Below are 14,743 nucleotides of genomic sequence, written 5' to 3' on the forward strand. Positions count from 1 at the left end.
CTGGGACTGATAAATCCACAGACCTTACATGGATCTTATAATGAGCCTCTCTAGTTTTAAAACTTCTTGTTTCTGGGCTGTTTCAATACCTGAGGGCTGTGAGAGATGATATCCATCAGACCAGGCTGTTTAGGCTTAGGAAATCACAGGTGTGCAGGGTGAGCCATGCTGCCCACACAGCCTGGTGATGGATGTGGAAGCACCTGGCCACAGCTGAGACCAAATACATCTCTCAGCTCTGCTGCTGGGAGCCTCAAGCAGGAGAGAGGGACCAGTGGAATCTCCATGCCTGAGTCAGCAGATCTCCCCGTGGGCATTTAGACTGGATGTGCTCATAGGTGAGGTAGTTTTTATCTTGAGTCTGTCTCTCAGCACTGCAGTTTCCCTTCTGCACCATGAGGATTACAGCTCCTGAAATACTGAGGCACATGCTGATGGCAAAATCATCCACCAGGGCCTCAAACACTGCTGTGCTGAGTCCCAGAGAAGACCATACAAAAATAGCATATCTTTTGATCTTCAAACTTGGTTAAATGCAGTCTGCAGATGCACTAAAATCCTCTAATTGTTCTGCAGGCACAGAAATAGGTTTTTGTCACTATGACACAAAGCAACAGGATTAGGAAAAAATCCAGGTGGTTTTAGGTGGAAAAAAAAAGCCAGAAAATTCCTTTGGTTTTGAATGGTAGGTTTTTAAGGGGCTAACCACTCTGCATTACCTGAGAACACTTATATTTGGGATTCTCCTCTGCTCCCCAAGGGACATCTATGACCCCATGAGTGTACTTGGCCTCCAGGCCCAGCTTCATAGTTTTAGCATCATCTCATCAGCAGCATGGTCCTGTCACTGCTCTTCTGCCCTGAAAGATTTAGCTGCCATGAGCCCTACTCTGCACCCTTCAGAGCAAAGGGTCCAAGCCACTCAGTGGTGGTAAACACATCTGCACCTCAAATTCAGCCCTAAACTGCTCCTAAAGAAGGGGTGGTCTCTTTTTCCAGCAATGGGAAGGATTGGAGGCTCCATGGGTATCTCTCATGGCATTTCCAGGCTGCTCTTTCTGTCAGTTCATTGGGACAACAGAGCTGCTGTACCAGTTCTGTCAGGGGTCTATGTATCCCTAGGGACATAGGGGTCCTTTAAACCCTGCAGGAGGAGAAATCCCATAAACATTGGAGAAGAAGGTAAATCCCAGCCTTCACACAGAGCAGTTCAGAAGGGAATGGCACAGTTTCCTCTGACATGGATAATGACAGAAAAGCTTGGATTGGGAGGGACTTCCCCCCCCCTCCCCCCCCATTTTAAATTTCATCATCATGTAAATGATGTGCCCTGACGTAACTCCTGGGGGAAATACCAGGTGTCACTGCAAGGGCAGGAAGACTCTGCACTATTTCTCTTTTTTTTTTTTTTTTTTTTCCAAGCCTTAATTGATAGGCATCCTTATAAAAATAGGAAAAACCATCCTACACAGAAATCACCTCCCCTCAGCATTTATGGCTACATGGCACAGAGCTTAACAGCACAAACCACTAGACTCCACGTGGGCAGTCCATCTAACTAACAGCCCATGACTAACAGTCCATCTAAAGATAGGCCTGGCAGCTTCCCTGGCTAGCTCCGCTTCCGAGAGCAGGTGGGACGGTTTTGCCGCAGGGAGTGATTTAGGAGAGAGCCTGTGGAAATCAGCATCTCCTTCTGCAGAGCCGGCTCTTGCGCTCTGCCCCTCCGGCGGGTCCGGCCGGCCTCAGAGCCGAGCCGTGGGCATGCAGCCGGCCAAGAGGCGGATGCTGGAGGCGCTTCCCAGCCCCGGCGCCGCCCGACGGGCGCTCCGGGACCGGCGGCTGCGGGAAAGGCGCGGGGGCTGCGCGGTGCCGGCTGCGCTCCCCCGGGAACCGCGCCACCGGAGGAAGGGAAGGGAAGGGAAGGGAAGGGAAGGGAAGGGAAGGGAAGGGAAGGGAAGGGAAGGGAAGGGAAAAGGGGGAAAAAGGGGGAAAAAGGGGGAAAAAGGGGGAAAAAGGGGGGAAGGAATAAAGGAAAGGAAAAAGGAGAAAGGAATAAAGGAAAGGAAAAAGGAAAGGAGAAAGGAATAAAGGAAAGGAGAAAGGAATAAAGGAAAGGAAAGAGGAAAGGAGAAAGGAATAAAGGAAAGGAAAAAGGAAAGGAAAAAGGAAAGGAAAAAGGAAAGGAAAAAGGAAAGGAAAAAGGAAAGGAAAAAGGAGGAAGGAATAAAGGAGGAAGGAATAAAGGAGGAAGGAATAAAGGAAAGGAGAAAGGAATAAAGGAAAGGGAAAGGAAAAAGGAAAGGAATAAAGGAAAGGAAAGGAGAAAGGAATAAAGGAAAGGAATAAAGGAAAGGAATAAAGGAAAGGAATAAAGGAAAGGAATAAAGAAAGGAATAAAGAAAGGAATAAAGAAAGGAATAAAGGAAAGGAAAAGGAGGAAGGAATAAAGGAAAGGAAAAGGAGAAAGGAATAAAGGAAAGGAAAAGAAGAAAGGAAAGGAATAAAGGAAAGGAAAGGAGAAAGGAATAAGGAAAGGAATAAAGGAAAGGAATAAAGGAAAGGAGAAAGGAATAAGGAAAGGAATAAAGGAAAGGAATAAAGGAAAGGAGAAAGGAATAAAGGAAAGGAAAAAGAGGAAGGAATAAAGGAAAGGAGAAAGGAATAAAGGAAAGGAAAAAGGAATAAAGGAAAGGAAAAAGGAAAGGAGAAAGGAATAAAGGAAAGGGAAAAGGAAAAGGGAAAAGGGAAGGAAAAAGGAAAAAGTTTTAATCTAGAAATATTAAATAAATAAAAGCAGCAACAAAGTAACAACAATAATAGTAGGTGCATCCGGGCGCAGTCGCTCCCGCCGGGCGGGATGCTGTCGGGGCACTGGCAGGGCAGGGCCCGCGCTGTCCCGGGGCTCGGCTGCCGTGCCCGAGCGGCTCCCGTGGCACCTCCCGCGGGGCGGAGCGGAGAGGGGCGGGCGGACAAAGCCGGGCTGTCAGCGGGGCGGGCGGGAGAAAGGAAAAGAGGCGGCTGCTGCCGGCGGGGCGCGGAGCAGGTGAGGCGGGAGCCGGGGCTGTGCCACGCTGGCACCGGGAGCGGCTCCGTGAGCCCCGGGCGGGGAGCGGGACGGGAGCGATGCCTTCACCCGCGGGCAGCTCGGGGCGGAGGGCGGCGATGGCCGGAGCTCTGATTCACCCACTGCCTGCGGGGCCGAAAGTACTTCGGGGAAGCAGAGAGGAGCTTACTGCTCCCTGCTCTTATAAAAAAGAGGAAGTGAAATTTCAGCGCTGTGACGGTGCTGAAACAACCTCCTGACTCGAACCGAGTCCGCTATCCGGTGGCACTGAAGCCGGAGAAATCCCGGGAGTATTATGCTGGGTTGCATCACTTAGAGACTAATTAGTATTTAGCGGGCTGCAGGACCGAGAAGCGTGTTTGTGTGTTTGTTTGGTTGCTGTGAATAGTTGGGAAGCGGCAGAGTTGTTGGCTGGCTCTGTGCTGCGCTGCGTTCATGAATTTAAAGTGCTTCGATATAAAACCAGTTTGCATGTCCCTGCTGAGCTGCAAGCATCCAAAACAGCTTCTGGTGAGAGAGCTTTCCTTCAGTGTGCTGCATGGTAGGAAAGCTACGTATGGATAAATGCCATTCCAGGGAAAGCACTTAAAAGCCTGATGATTCAGCAGGCTGTATGCACTGACCAAGGGTGACAGCTCCTGCGAGGAAGGATGCAGCACTGTAGGTGGATATAAACATTACCTGAAGCTACAAGCTTCCCGTGCAGCAGTGGCACAACTGAGTGAGGCTGTGCAAAAAACAAACTCACACCCCTCCCCAACCAATTACTACCATTTTTTTCATTTTAAACAGCTTTTTCTGATAATTCAAACCAACAGCCCTCTGGTGCTTTCTTTGAGTTGAGGGAGGGAGGATGGTGTAACTATAGTGAGTTATAGTCCTTTTTGTACTTGCTTCCCAAAGAGATAGCTGCTTTTTATCTGTGGCCCCAAAGTGTGTAGCAAATGAATTGGGGCTAATAACTCATACCTTAATGTAGCAAGAAATCTAAAGCTGTAAAGAAGGTGAAAACTTTTTACAATAAATACTGTGACATTTTTGCTATGTTTTAAGAGAAGATAAACACTGAGACTGAGATGACATTTGAGAAGTGAAATAGCAGAATGGTAAGTATTTCAAACAAAGCCTTGTGCAGCTCAAAGGTTATTTTGGTAAGTTGAGCTTGCTCTAGAAAAGACAATCTCTTTTAAAAGTCAAATGAACCATGTAAAGACTTCTACAGAAACACTGTTGCAGGGTGAATCTAGTCAGGCTTTTGACTGCTTCAGTGAAGAGCTAAGTATTTAGAAGTATCATCTCAAGGGCATGTTGAGGTATTTATTATTCACCAGCTGTATGAGCAGCTGTACACACTGTCATGTCAGGATGCCCAAGTCATGAGCTGAATGCTCTCCAAATCCTCGGTGTACACACACTCACTCTGTGTCTTTTCTCTGAGGTACAGGGACCCCTGCTTTAATCCTTGTTTATGTCTTTACTCACACAACTGGATGTGCAGGGTGGGGCTTTGCCCAGTGAGTGAGAATGTACAAAGAGCACAAACTGTCTTTGTCTCACACGGGGCTTGTCAGCAACCCCTGCTGAGATTGAATGGCTTCTTGTTGGTGAAGCCCTTGCAGTGAAAATCATCCCCAAAGTCGAGGAGTGGAGGGTTATGACCCCTTAGCTCACCTACTGCCTTATCTTGTGGGTGAAGGTTTGACTTACAGGAAACTCTTAATCCAAGTCACTCAAGATGTATGGTTCTGCTGCAATAGTGAAGTTTCATACTGTCCCTAGTAGGGAAAGTTGACTAAGATGTTATAAAATCTATTTAGATTCAACCAAGGGCTTCAGAAATGGTTAGCAATTGATAAATTTTACTTTTCCTGAAGGTAAGTATGGTTTCTTTCAGTCTGCCTCAAACTTAGCATATAAAATCCATGAGGTACCTCAGTTTCCTGAGGAAGAAAGATCAGCTTATTAAGAAAGGAAAAGGTCAGGGACAGCAGCAGGTGGGGCAGTCAATGTCTGGCAGGCTTGGTGTGTATGAGACACCTATGCCTTTTGGAGATATTGCAGAGACAGGAAAATACGGGTATTTTTCTATGCCCTCACTTTGTGAGATGTGCCAGGGGAGGGAGGATGGTGTAACTTGGCCAATTGTCCTGTCAGGCTGTATCAGAACACCTGGTGGTCAGATTTGATCATTTGGATTTTCTGCTAATTTAAAACTTTTGGCATTTGGCCACTTGTCAGGTACCTGTTTGGGTACCTGGAGCTCCTGGAGTTGGTCCAGCAGAGGACTATGAAGATGATTAAGGGGCTGGAGCATCCCTCTGATGAGGAAAGGCTGAGGGAGTTGGGCCTGTTCAGCCTTGAGAAGAGATGACTGAGAGGGGACCTCATCAATGTCTGTAATAACTGCTGGAAGAGTGTCAAGAGGATGGAGCCAGGCTCCTCTTGGAATGCCAAGCAATAGGCCAAGAGGCAATGGGCACAAAGTGATGCACAGGAAGTTCCACCTGAACATGAGAAAGAACTTCTTTACTGTGCAGTGGCTGTGCCCTGGGACAGATTGCCCAGACAGGTTGTGGTGTCTCCCTCACTGAGAGACTGACTCAAGAATTGGATGCAATACTGTGCCATGTGCTTTAGGATGAACCTGCTTGGGCAGGGAGGCTGGACCAGATGGCCACTGGGGTGGTTTTCCAGCCTTGGCCCTCCTGTAATTTTGTGTTTCTGTGACTCTTGAAGGTTAAGTCCTCCTATAGCATGGTGCTTCCTCTGAGAAACAAAGGGTCTCTTGTGTCATCACCATTGTTTCTCAGGCAGGAGAAACTTCTGTGCACAGGGGCAGCAGGCATCACTCACTTGGGAGCACATAAAGTCTAAAGTGTCTAAAGTGCACTGGAAATAACCCATGCATTGATGATGCTGATTGGGAATCTTGGGCTGGGACAGTTATTTCAGCCTTATGATTTTGTTTGCAATGGCCTCTCTCAGTTTTACTGATGTTCTAAATGTAAGGCCCCTCTCTGATGACAGAACTCTCCAATCAGATTTCTTTCAGCTCTTACAAGTCCAAGTATTCTCAACTATTTGTCATCTGGCTATCTGGCATTTTTCTGTATTATTTTTGAACATTCTTCCAAATGCCAGTGAAACATTAGGAGGAGTTAAAAAACAAATTATATCCCCTCCACCACACCACACCCACCCTCCCAAATGGATAACCACAATAATTTATTGTTGTGGTTTAACTCCAGCAGGCAATTAAGTACCATGCAGCAGCTCACTCCCTGCCCCCGCAGAGGATTGGAAAGAAACAGTAAGCCTTATGGTTAAGAACAATTTAAGGTTTGAAACAAAATATAGCAATAATAACATACCACTAATATTAAATATGCTGTCCTCACTGTGCAGCCTCCTCAACTCTTGTGGCTTCTCACTTCCAGAGTAAGAGACATGGAAAAGCCCTTGGCTTAGGAATAGCCAACACATCCGTGTGTTATCAACATTATTCTCATACTAAATCCAAGAAACAGAGCACAGTACCAGCTACTAAGAAGAAAAAGAATTCTGTCCAACCCAAACAGGGACATTTAATAATTTTGGGGGATTTCAAAATTACTCAAATTTTGGCTGAAACGTATAGTTCAAATTTACCTTACAATAGCTTGTATCTTGATCATTCTTCCCTTAAGCCTTGCAACACTGAAACGTTAATACAGTCAAGTTGTTTTTTTTTTTTTAATAGCTTAATTCCAAAAGAGGGAGAAACATTAGACTAATGCAATTAGGTGAGTGGAATGCATTTTTCCCTCGGGCAGCTCTGGAGAGTGATACTATATCATGTTAAAAACTGCAAGTGGTTGTGTCAGAGCGAGTTGGGCTGGGCAGATGTTGGCATGAAGCATGGGAGGGGGAGCTGCAGCTGGTGCAGAGCCCCAGTGGGAGCATGTTGACAGCATTGCACTGAGTCACTGGGGGCCCAAAAGACAACTCTGTCATGATGGCACGCACTATGGTGATGTTGGGTGAAGTTTAAGTGAGATCCTGAGCCTTTCAGCACCTTTATGTGTATTAGTTATTTTACTGCAGGTACAGGTACACGTGTGTGTATATAAAAGTCAGTGTTTTCGCCCTGCTCCTCTGAGCAAAGCCACAGCTGCGGATGTGAAATCCTTGCAGTTTCAGTGGGGCTTTATTTGTCACTGATGGAAAGGTGAGGGGATGTGGGCAATTCCCTGCACAGCTTTTGCTACATGGATCATGCAGAGCCTCTCTGCTGACAGCCTCCACCACGTGTCTCCAGGAGCAGTGAACCTGAAGACTGACCTCTGGCAGAGCAATGGGTGCTCTCAGGGCAGCAAGAGAAACTGGTGGTTAGTCTGCCTGCAGGAAAGGTGGGGAAAGAGCCTCAGGCAAGGTGTTGTTTTCAAGGGGTTTGAAAAGACACTTCATGAACTGTAAGGAAGAAGCAGTGACTCGTCTTCTGCCTTTGGGAAAGTCAGATGACAGGAAAGGGTGCTGGCAGCAGGGTTCAGGAGCGGGGAGAGGAGAATGCAAAATCTGAACTGCTGGGAAAATATTCCAAAACCAAGAATGTTCTAGGAAAGGTGTCAGGGACAGCATTTATCATATTATTATTTAATTGGATGTCAGAACAGTTTCACGTTGTGTTTGTCCCCGACGAGCTGGAGCGCAACCCCAGCGCGCAGTCGCAGGGCAGAGGGGATTAAGGCACAAACCTGTTCTGGGAGCAGTGCCCAGTGTCAGCAGCAGGGCTGCCTTGTGCTATTTATATTATGGCCATGAACAAAAAGTGTTTTAAAAGGACCCAAGAAAAGCAATGCTGCTAACAGAGCCTCTTTAGCAATAGAATGGCTTCCGAAGGGAAAAGTATGCTCAAATATGATCAGCAACTGCTGCCCTAGAGAGGGGACAGCTCTTCACAGTGGTCCAAAATGATGCCCAATGGTAATGAGGAGGAGGAGGACATGTAGTAGAGAAGATGAAAACATGACAAAATTTGGGGGGAGAGCCTCAGTGATCTTGGTTGAATGCCTCAGTCCCAGAAACTCTTCTCTTGTGCTGAAGAGTTTTACAGTCAACCACCTTCATTCCCCAAAGGCTTTAAAAGCCCCAGATGTCAAATATGTCCTATTTAAAGTTCAGGAAAGGTTTCCTTAGTAGAAGCTTAATCCTTAACCTGGTCTCTTCTGAGAATGGCTCATCATGTAATTTCCCCTGTCTGGGAGGAAGCCAGTAGCATTTCTTCAGCAGAGCAATTTCAGATATTGAGTACACCATTTATTCAAGTTTACTCTTTTCCTTAAATGTTAAAATTATTAGGGTCTAACACTGGATAATCTACCATATACATGAATGCAAAACTTTCAGGTTGGTCTAATCACCAATGCCAAAGCAAATAAATACATCAAGTTGCCAGAAAATACAAATACTGCATACATTTGACAGGTGAGAAGGATGTAGGACAACAGGTCTATCAGCTGTAAGCTTTAGACACCTAAATTGTTTTAATCTAGTAAATCTTGATAGAATCATTGAAGTCCACAGGGGAAATGTGTCTCTCATCTCTCTGCATCGTTAGTTTGTACAACATGCAATGTGAAACGACTGAATATCTTCTCAGGCTGCTCCTTATAGAGGAGGTTTATTAAAATAGGCTTTGATCTGGTAACTATTTTATGCCTCAATTAATCCTGGGTTGAATACAGAGTGGTAACAATCTCTTCAGAGTTCAAATGAGACTGCAAGTAAAGTGTGTTATGTTTTATCAAAGGAAAACAATGTGTTTTGTTTGGCATTACTATATTCAGAATAAGTAGGAATGTGCATTCTGGAAGCTTCTTTGCAGAATGGCACTTGAAACTGACCTTGGATCTCATGACTCATCTCTGCTGGGAATGTGGCATCCCTTACAGTTCTGCATCCAAGAATATTTGCTAGCCAGACACAAAAACATGGACTAGGAAGCAAAATGGAAGCAATAGATGAAGGCATCTCTGGATTTCCATCAGAGTCTGGAATTCTTCACCTCTGATAGAAGTTCAGAAGACATTGTCTTGCAGGAGTACCTGAAAATGTAAATATTGTTCAGCTGTGTTTAAGGCTTGTGGATTTAATTGCCAAATAAACACATTTCCGAGCACCTGCAAGTATTGTCTGCTGTGCTTTGTAAAGTTGGAAATGGCTCCTTGGCAGATGGCATGAGCACATAGTCAGTATTAATAGACCCACACACAAGGAGAACAGGGGACTTCTGTTTGTAATTAAGCTAATCACAGAGGCAGCAGAGAGCTCCTGCCTTATCACTTATCACTGCTCAAAGTCCAACTAGCAGACTGCACCAACAGGGCAAAGAGTTTCCTTGGCATTTGATGCTCCCCAGTATCGTGTGCTTTGGGGTTTCCCCAGAGTTGGAAGTAGTCAGGGTGGGATATCCCACTCATTCAGCTCTGTTTTACTTCAACAGATCAGTCTGCAGGTCTGCTGTAGAGCTAAACGATTGCCAAACAATGGGTTATTTAAATCCACCAACACAAATAAAGTGTGCAACATAAACAGACTAACATTTAAAGCTGTTTATTTAGATCTTTTCTGCAAGATTTTGCATCTTTTTCTTGCAGCTCAAGTTCTCAGACATTATTAATTGTAGTAACTTTTTATAGTCAGTGCTGCTCCTTTCAACTCCATTAACCCTTTAATTCCCTCGTGAATTTTGGTATCATAATAATGGGAAATGTTATCAAAAGAAAGCAGGAAATTTAGAGGTAAAAGACAGTAGGTATTGACAATTGGTTGTGAACATCTTTATATCTCATTAGCAAGCCCCTGAAATTTTCTAGGAATATACATTTCTGTAGAAGAAGGGGTTTTGAGGTGCAGCTGAAACCGGTCTGGGAAATCTCACAGGAATGCTGCATTTGCTGAAGTTTTGAGCAGCAGCTCTAGGTAGGCTGTCTCTTGGAAGACCTTTGAAGTGCAGATTAAATAATTCCAGATGATGACAAAAAACTTTGTTAAGAAAACAAAAGATCTGGGCTTTGAGCCACTTCAGGGTAGTTGGTTTTGTGCCTGGAAAGAACCCTGCATCCACACACTGCTGCTCTCAGGCTGCTCCTGTGGAGTGCCCCTTTCTTTCTCATCTTACAAGATGATCTTATGAGACTTTTCACGTTCTTTATCTGTGATGTGTCTCTTCCCCTGAGCTGCATCCTGACTTCACCACAAAATTGGCAGTAATTCTATTCTGTCAGTTTGTTTTTTAACTTCCTCTGGCCTTTGCCTGAAAGGATCCCCAGTTTTTTGTAGTAACACAGAAGAGACCATAGAATGGTTTTGGGTGGAAAGTACTAGTAAAGGTTACCCAGTTCCAAGCCCCCATCCCTGAGTGGTCTTGGACCAACAGCAAACACCTGAATTCCACCTTTTGCCAAGCAGAGCTTTGGTTGCTGTTTGACAACTCTCTTGTTTCCCAGCCTGGCCCTGGGTTCAGTAGGAAAGGGCTACCACAGGTTGGCCTCAGCCCAGCTGTGCAGCAGAGCCAGAAAATGTTGTGCTTGACCAAGGGGAATGAGAAGCAGCCTCTGCACTCAGAGGTTGAACATGCTGCTTTATTAAATCAAGAGCTTTTGATCCAGGGGGACCTTGAAGAGGGAGGGGACTATGAAACAAATCAGGACTAAATCTCAGTCATAAGTTTTCCCCTGCATGTGAAATGCCAGCAGGCAGATTAATTCTGTACTTTAAAACATTGCTTCCTCTCTAGGTACAGGCAGATTTAGAGGAGGTCTTGTAACTATCCCTGCTCAGGAAAGCAAATGTGTTCTTAAGGCTGGCCTTTGCATGCCTGGAAGCAGCTGACAACAGCAGTGACATTATCAGTACAGGTACTGCTGAAGTGCCTCCCTGTAAAGACCAAGCCACCAGCCCCTTTCTTGCAGGTGTGTACTCACCTCTCCTGCTTTTGGCTGCTGAAATCTGGTCAACTAAGTTTTAGCAATTTCCTCTGGTTATAAAAAGTGTGATTACACTTACAGCTGCATAATGCTGTGTGTGCCATTAGGACAGTAATAAAGTTGTTCTGGCAGGCAGTGCAGATGTGCCATTGTCTTTGTAAGAGCTGTTGGTCATATTCAGAAAATAGGACTTTAGACTTTTTTTTTTCCATGCATGGTGATTATTAGGAATGAATCCCAGGCACTAAGTGTTTTATCTATTGATTTTATTTATCTATTTTATTTTGCTAGCTGCTACAGATGAGACTATACTCCATTTCACTGTTTCATGTTTCAGTACTGGGATATAGGTATTCACTATTTCATATTTCAGTACTGGGATATAGGTTTTACCAGCAGAAACAGCAAGTCCTTTGGAAATTAAAGCATCATCTCTGGTATCTTCCCAATGCTGTATTTCTAAACAGAGCATGGTTCCAATGTGGAGTTGCATCTGTACAGTGTGAAGAGCACTGAGTATGACATGCTGGTACTTCTATCACATCTCCTGTGATATTCCTCCTTCTTTCACCCACACCTGTGGATTTCCTCATTTTGTCTGGGAACATAATTCAAAAGAAGTGATAACTCAGCCAAAAATGTCAGAACTGACTGTTTAGTCAGTCATTGCTGAAGTGGAAAGAGAGGAAGTTGGCCCAGAGTGAGCACCTCGCAGGTAGGAAGGAAAATGAGCTTGTTTCAATTTCTCACAACTCTACATTTCAATTGAACTGCTTTCTTTTCTCTTGCATGCTATGTTTAATTTGTGAACTCACTCAAAACTTACCATTTCCTCAGAATCATCAGACTTTCTGTAAGGAGTGAAACTGTTTTATTAGCCTTGGAGAATGCTGCAGAATTTCTTATTCTCATATAGTAGAACATGACATTACAGACTTCCAGCCACAGTAAGAGACATAGATATCTCTGTACTTTAAATATGGATTTTAAAATCAAAGATGCTTTATCCTGCCTGCAGTAGTACAAAAGCAGTGAGAAGTGAATGCTGTAGTTTATTATGCAATATTTCTTGTTGCAATAAAGGTGGCTTTCTTTCTTCATCTGACATCTGGGAGTGTCTAATATTGAAGTAAAAGTTCCACATGGATATATATTTTTTGAAGACCAGTTAGTATTTTCAGACAGAAATGGCCTGGCACTGTGAAAAGGGATGAACCTTCTGTAATACTCTTTAAAGCTGAGATTTGGCCCAAGTCACTAATTCTCAAGAAAATATCTCTGCTTTTTGTATCAAGATGGAACAATCACTTCAGCTTATATACAGGAAATGTTGGGTATAATAGTCATTACTTGCACAGATCTTGTTAACAAGAACATTATTTCCTAATCGCTCCCTTGAAAGCAAATCCAGATGATAGAAGCATAGTTGAACCCCTGCCAAACACCTCAAGAACTCTAATTTCACACCCAGCCTCCTTCAGGAGTGCCAGGATAACCTCAACTATTCAGTGAAAAATAAACCCCAAATTTAAGCCCTAAAAACCCCTAATTTAGGCCCTATGCTTATAGTTTTCATACTTGTACCCATGAAAACAAAAAACTATCAGTTGGAATAGTACAAAAAGCTAAGAGACAAGAGTGCAGCCACATAGATGTGTTTGTATTACACACCAAAGCAATATAAAACTCTGTAAGCAATACTGCCTTAGTGACAACATCCTAATCCATCACCCCATCCTCTTGAATTAGGCCTTGGGAGGAAAGAAAGTTGAGGGAATTTAAAATACAGCGTGTCAGGAGGACAAAAGAACAGATTCTAATTTTTATTGGTGGTCCCTCCGTAGTGAAGGTGTGTGTGATTTAATGAGTCATGCAAAAGGCTTTGATGTTGCATCACCTTCCCTCTGTAAGTGATGAAAACAAGAACCTTCACTGGTGGTGGAGGCTTGTCTTGAGGTGATGCAACTGGAGATTGCTGCAAGTTCAGAGATATGCTGCTTTTCAATATAATGCATCTGTTATACCAGTAGACACTCAAAGCTGATACACTTCCATCAGGTTGTTACAATACTGCTTTTAAAAAGCAAACCACTGAGCAAGCTCACCCACCACATGGTTTGTAGACCGTATTGCAGGTTACTGCAAATATGGAAGACAAATCTAATTTTGTCTACATTTTCCCTATAACTTGTGAGACTGTCAACTAGTTACTTACTTAAGAAAAAAACAACCCCAGAACAGCATATGAGTAGTTGATAAAATTATTATATTGCTTCAGATAAGTTTTATTCCTTTTTTTTTGGTAGGGTTTCTAAATAGGATGAGAGGTGGAGCTAGTCATTTAGCCACACCCATGGTGAGGTTTATAAAGGGAGGTTATCAAAGGGAAGTTCTCTTCTACCAGTCTATGACAACAGGCAGTTTCATTTAATTTTTTTTTATCTTAAAAAATAATACTAATCCTACCATGTCAAGGCTTCTTAAAGGTTCCAGTATTGGGGATACTCCTCTAAATGAACCTTTGAGACAGCAAGGAAAGGTAAGTCATGGGGTCTGCTTTACTACCTTAATTCCTTTCCTACACCTAATATTTCTCTGTCAGAGAATGGGGTATTACTGTCCTTTCAAAGGTCTGTGTTTTCTCTGCCATTTGTGATTGAAGTTTTGTTCTCTATAGCTTTGTAATCCTCTATAATTAAGTCAAATGGAGAAAAAGCAGTCTTAAAAAAGCATGCCCAAAACTGGAGAGGTTGTTCTTTGTCATAAGGTAGTTATGCTTTCAAGACTGATGACTTTGAGGGCTAATTTGCACCACCTGGCCACAACACTGAGGTTAATGTGGCTGTCGTAATTGTGCTGCTGTTTGTCAGTCACACCAATATTAACTTCTCAAGCAGACAAATAAAAGATATGCTATGCTTTATTGCACAATTGCTGTGGCTTAGTCATGACTTTTTGATACACCCAAAAATCCTGCTATAATTTTTGGTTTCTACTGTATCACAGTTTCCTTATATGCACAGGCACAGGATTGCTTATGAGTTACTCTGTTCAGCAGAGGCCTTGTGAGTGACAGTGGATGTCTCTCCATGAGATCAGGTGCTATAAAATTTGTTTGCTCTTGAACACAGGTGTTTATCTTGGTACAATAAGTCTAAGGAGAGTCTGTATCTGTTTACAAGATGTCTGGGTGAAATCTTTCATAGTCTTCTGCTGAAGTCAAATGCAGTGTAGTAAAAAGTGATCACAACAATGCATGGATGTGGCAAGGACACTGGTCAGCATAAAAAATACTCCTCTCATTACACTGTTTAGCTGACTCTGGGTTTATTGCTGGTGTGATGGTAAAGCAGAATTGTGAGGAATTGTAGAGAGGAGGATAAACCTTAAAAGTGCTTTCTGGGAGCTCCTTTCAAGCTTCTGGGAAACTGGAAGGAAGTGTGGGTGGACTTCTTGGAAAATTTAATATGTAACCAGACACAAGTGTCTTAACTTTCTTCTCCAATTACTTTATCTGTAGGTAACTAGATCAGAGAAGAGCAGTAAGTTTCCTTTTATAAGTTTTCAATAAAGATGGAGTAGAAGTCACTAATATTTCTTGTACTAATTGTATGCAAAACGTAGGAATATTTGAGGGTCACTAGTCTAACAGTGTTCTGAGCATATTCTGGAATAACTAGCACGGGCTACAGAAATAATCAAAGTCATG

General features: G+C 43.5%; 1 protein-coding gene across 1 annotated transcript in view; it reads left to right on the forward strand.

Moving 5' to 3' along the window:
- The first annotated feature begins 3,031 nt into the window (after positions 1 to 3,031).
- MAPRE2 (microtubule associated protein RP/EB family member 2) overlaps positions 3,032 to 14,743 on the forward strand; it is a 97,309-nt gene continuing 85,597 nt past the window's right edge. Inside the window, exon 1 of the mRNA XM_077185367.1 lies at positions 3,032 to 3,046. The gene's annotated coding sequence lies outside the window, so the exon portion shown is untranslated. The remainder of the gene's footprint in view (positions 3,047 to 14,743) is intronic.

This window comes from Agelaius phoeniceus, chromosome 1 (genome assembly GCF_051311805.1).
Source record: "Agelaius phoeniceus isolate bAgePho1 chromosome 1, bAgePho1.hap1, whole genome shotgun sequence".
NCBI classification, from domain to species: domain Eukaryota; kingdom Metazoa; phylum Chordata; class Aves; order Passeriformes; family Icteridae; genus Agelaius; species Agelaius phoeniceus.